Below are 5,043 nucleotides of genomic sequence, written 5' to 3' on the forward strand. Positions count from 1 at the left end.
CTAAGCTAACCCCACCATGCACAACCCAACAGGGAACTAAGCTAACCCCACCATGCACAGCCCAACAGGGAACTAAGCTAACCCCACCATGTACAGCCCAACAATTAGAACTTAGGGCATTTTAATTGGACTCAGACCTCAGGGTTTGAATTTAAGGTGAGGGTTACAGGAATGTGTGTAGGGATTATGGCTGGAATGCTACCTCTCACTTACAGTTGACCCTCTTCTCAGGACTCTCCAAATCCACCTGGTGCCTCTCTTCTGCCCCTGCATAGCCAGGCCACCCCTCATCCAAACACCAGGTTTCCAGCACTGCAGCCTCGCAAGCTCATCCCCACCCACAAAACACTCACAAACGCACCTGGCATGTCAGTGTCTGTATAGCAGGTCTCACAGTCTCAGCACTGCTGACACTTTGCTGGGAAGGGGCGGGATGGGGGTGGGGGGGGCGCTGTTCCGCACACTGTAGAATGTTCATCGGTGTCCCAGGAAATGCCAGTGATGCCCACTTAGTAACAATCGAAAATGGTGCCAGAAGCCCAGGAGACTCTGAGAGCAGTGAAACGATTCTGTCTGATCCCATCCTGGTGGATGCATGTCATTCATTATGCATTCGTCAAAACCAACAGTGTCCAACACAAACAATAAACCCTACGGTAAGCTGTGAACTTCAGTTAGTAACAATGTATCCATACCAGCCCCTCAGTTTTAACAAATGTAGCGCACAAATGCAAGATGCTAATGACAGCAGGAATACCTGGAGGGCGAGGGAGGGGTACCTGTGAACTCTCTGTACTTTCTGCTCAGTTTTTCTGAAAACCTAAAACTGTTCTATGAAACAAAGTCTATCAATTAAAAATTTAAAGTCTCCAGACATTTGCCTGTGTCCCTAAAGGGCAAAGCTGTTCCACTTGGCTGGGAGAACACACCTACGCAGGCCAAGTCCCCAGCAGGGCAATGCTCTCGTTACTTTCACGAGTCAATCAGTGCAGCTGTATCAGGCCACGTTCCTGGATGGAGGCTGGAAAAGGTGAGCTTTCTGAGTGTGCGTGGGTTGTGGACACTCCTCTGGGGGATAATCTTTTTAGGGGAGAAAGCATGGAGCCCAGTCTCAGGAAACCCCAGGCAGAGGCTGGAGAGAGAGGCCTAATCCTCCAGTCCCAGCTTCAAAGACGGCACCTTGGTTGCTATATTCAGTCTGGTGAGAATGCCTTCCTTGGTTTTCCCTTTTTCAAAAATTATTTCCATCGCTCAGTAGCCTGAGATAAGAAATGGAAAGAAGCCTTGGCCTTCAAAAAAGCCAGAGGAAGCATCTCAACCCCCAGAAGCCAGAGGAAGCATCTCAACCCCCAGAAGTCAGAGGAAGCATCTCAACCCCCCCTGAAGCCAGAGGAAGCATCTCAACCCCCAGAAGTCAGAGGAAGCATCTCAACAGCCTGAAGTCAGAGGAAGCATCTCAACACCCTGAAGTCAGAGGAAGCATCTCAACCCCCCATGAAGTCAGAGGAAGCATCTCAACACCCTGAAGCCAGAGGAAGCATCTCAACACCCTGAAGCCAGAGGAAGCATCTCAACACCCTGAAGTCAGAAGAAGCATCTCAACAGCCTGAAGTCAGAGGAAGCATCTCAACCCCCCCTGAAGTCAGAGGAAGCATCTGAACACCTGGAGCCAGAGGAAGCATCTCAACACCCTGAAGCCAGAGGAAGCATCTCAACCCCCAGAAGTCAGAGGAAGCATCTCAACAGCCTGAAGTCAGAGGAAGCATCTCAACCCCCAGAAGTCAGAGGAAGCATCTCAACACCCTGAAGCCAGAGGAAGCATCTCAACACCCTGAAGTCAGAGGAAGCATCTCAACACCCTAAAGTCAGAAGAAGCATCTCAACACCCTGAAGTCAGAAGAAGCATCTCAACCCCCAGAAGTCAGAGGAAGCATCTCAACACCCTGAAGTCAGAGGAAGCATCTCAATGCCCGGAACCTGGGGGTCCTGCCGGAGGCAGCCTCTGCAGCTCTGCCGCTGGTGTCTGCAGGGACAGGTGGAGACATGACAGAGGTGCCCCAAGAAGATGGTCCCCAGCTTTGCTAAACTGGCTGCTAAAATACCCCCTTCCATCTGAATGCATAAATGAGATGTGACTGTGTCAACTTTAAATCCAGTCAGCTTCAGCCATTTGCACGGCTGAAACGTGGGCACATCTAGGTCCCCGCTGGCCGCCTTCAGGATTTCCCTGGAATCCTGGCTCTCCCTGATTGCCTTTCTCTCTCATCCCTTCCTTTCACCCCTTCCGATTTTGTTTTTTTGTTTGTTTGTTTTGAAACTGAATCTCGCTCTCTCGCCCAGGCTGGAGTGCAGTGGCACCATCTTGGCTCACTGCAACCTCCACCTCCTGGGTTCAAGTGATTCTCCTGCCTCAGCCTCCTGAGTAGCAGGGATTACAGGTACCTGCCACCACGCCTGGCTAATTTTTGTATTTTTAGTAGAAACGGGGTTTCACCATGTTGGTCAGGCTGGTATCGAACTCCTGACCTCAAGTGATCTGCCTGCCTCAGTCTCCCAAAGTGCTGGGATGACAGGCGTGAGCCACCACGCCCGGCCCACCCCTTCCTTTGACAGTTCATCTTCTCTAATGGAGAGAGGAAGAAAAGAGGGTACCCAAAGAAGCAAAAAAATGAGAGAAAATGAGACATGATCAAACATAAACCACCATGGGGACTGCTGCCATGACAAAGCTAGGTACGGGGAGAAACAGAATTCAGCAACCTTCTAAAGCTGCTACAATAATACTTTCCGGTTTAAAAAGACCTAATGTGGCCGGGCGCGGTGGCTCACGCCTGTAATCCCAGCACTTTGGGAGGCCGAGGCAGGCGGATCACGAGGTCAGGAGATCGAGACCATCCTGGCTAACATGGTGAAACCCCGTCTCTACTAAAAATACAAAAAAAAAAAAAAAATTAGCCGGGCGTGGTGGCGGGCACCTGTAGTCTCAGCTACTAGGGAGGCTGAGGCAGGAGAATGGCGTGAACCTGGGAGGCAGAGCTTGCAGTGAGCCAAGATCGCATCACTGCACTCCAGCCTGGGCGACAGAGCGAGACTCTGTCTCAAGAAAAAAAAAAAACAAAAAAAAAACGAATCTTTCCCAACATCATTAATTCTTCTCAACAATGTAATATCTTCCAAGGTGAATCTTTTAGGAAAATGGGCTTTACAAAATGTTGGGCTGGGGGCAGTGGCTCATACCTGTAATCCCAATGCTTTGGGAGGCTGAGGTGGGGAGGATTGTTTGAGGCCAAGAGTTCAAGACCAGCCTGGGCAACAGAGCAAGACTATCTCAACAAAAAAATTAAATAGGCTGGGCACGGTAGCTCATGCCTGTAATCCCAGTACTTTGGGAGGTTGAGGCAGGCGGATCACATGAGGTTGGAAGTTCAAGACCAGCCTGACCAACATGGAGAAACCCTGTCCCTACTAAAAATATAAAGAATTAGCCGGGCATGGTGGCGCATGCCTGTAATCCCAGCTACTTGGGAGGCTGAGGCGGGAGAATCACTTGAACCCAGGAGGCGAAGGTTGCAGTGAGCCGAGATTGTGCCATTGCACTCCTGCCTGGGTAACAAAAGCAAAACTCCGTCTCAAAAAAAAAAAAAAATTAAATAAGCAAGGCATGGTGGCGTGTGCCCGTAGTCCTAATTACTTGGGAGGCTGAGGTGGATTATTTGAGCACAGGACTTTGAGGTTACAGTGAGCTATGATCATGCCACAGCACTCCAGCCTGGGCAACACAGCAGACCCTGTGTCTAAAACACAAAAATAAAAAAAAGAAGCAGAACTATTCCCATACCTCTCCATGTTCGTGGGAGGATTAAGCTGGCTCATGCATATACAGCACAGAACATGTTGCCTCGCACACCGTACAAACTTACCAGACGTTTTTAACTATTGTCTTTGTGTTTCAACTTCGCTTTAAACTAAAACATAAACATTTATTAAACTATCCAGTTCTCCCACTTCTCCTCTTACTAACCCCAGCCCAGGGAAGTTTTTGTGGAATTGACAGATGACATTTGTTTTTACGAAGAGTTGTTTCTGGTAATAGAACCTTCTCGACTTCAAAGCTTCCCTAAATTCTCTACAATAGACACTTGAACCCCTGCAGATCTCGAAGATGCTAAAATGGACCACACAGTCCTGACCACCCGCCTCTGGCCACTCAACAAACTCACCCTATTTCTCAGTTCCTGCGTATCACACACAATATTCTTTTTTTCCCAAGCCAGTGCCCTCCTAGGCATGTTGCAATGACGCCTCTCCTAGGAAAGTCCCTGTGGCAGATCCACGGACTCTGTAATGGAAACTCCGGTGTGCCTAACAATAGCGCCACTGTCACACACGCGTGAGCTTTCATGACAGCCAGGGACTGGCAACCCACGGCTGCCGTGCCCAAGAAAATTATTTCCCGTGGGAGAAAGAAAACTACGTTCAGCTCCTGGCAGGTCCCAGGCAAGTCCGAGCCAGGCTGGTGGGGAGGCGAATCCTCTGTCCTGGGAAAGAGAGGCAGAGGTAAGGGCTGTTCCCACCCTCCAGCGACCCAGATGGGAAAGGCAGCTGCGTGGGAATCAAAATGACAGCAGAGATGCATGGCTTTTTCCCAGCGTCACTGAAATAAAGCTACCGTGGGCTGCCCCACACTGTTTATAGGGCCATCAGTTAGCAAGATGGATCTCGTGATTAACAGAAAACTCAATTTCTTCTTGAAAGCACGTTCTAGGGTGGGGTGCCTCCTTATCACATCAGTCAGATGTCAAAAGGCAATCATGTAAATTGAATAAGGGAAGGAAAATACCAGGCAGCCTCACTGACGTCCGGCATGTTCTGCTATTATTGAAAGGAAATTGAGAAATTACAGACAGTACTGCCCATTAGCTTCACAATGCCCCGTCCTAGGGCAATCCACAAAGATTTCCTCACTGTGCTGTCAACTGTGTTAAATGAATTCTCGGTCCAGCATTTTTTTTTTGTCTTTTTTTTTTTTTTTTTTTTTTTTTT

At 49.1% G+C, this 5,043-nt stretch overlaps 1 protein-coding gene and 1 long non-coding RNA gene across 2 annotated transcripts in view; one reads left to right on the plus strand and one right to left on the minus strand.

Annotated features, from left to right (window-relative positions):
• NXN (nucleoredoxin) overlaps positions 1 to 5,043 on the minus strand; it is a 171,206-nt gene that overhangs the window by 85,437 nt on the left and 80,726 nt on the right. The gene's annotated exons all lie outside the window — the stretch shown is intronic.
• LOC131382041 (uncharacterized) overlaps positions 453 to 5,043 on the plus strand; it is an 18,746-nt gene continuing 14,155 nt past the window's right edge. The window contains exon 1 of the long non-coding RNA XR_009211187.1: positions 453 to 656. This is a non-coding gene — a long non-coding RNA (uncharacterized LOC131382041). The remainder of the gene's footprint in view (positions 657 to 5,043) is intronic.

This window comes from Hylobates moloch, unplaced genomic scaffold, assembly GCF_009828535.3.
Source record: "Hylobates moloch isolate HMO894 unplaced genomic scaffold, HMol_V3 SCAFFOLD_19, whole genome shotgun sequence".
Taxonomy (NCBI): Eukaryota; Metazoa; Chordata; class Mammalia; order Primates; family Hylobatidae; genus Hylobates; species Hylobates moloch.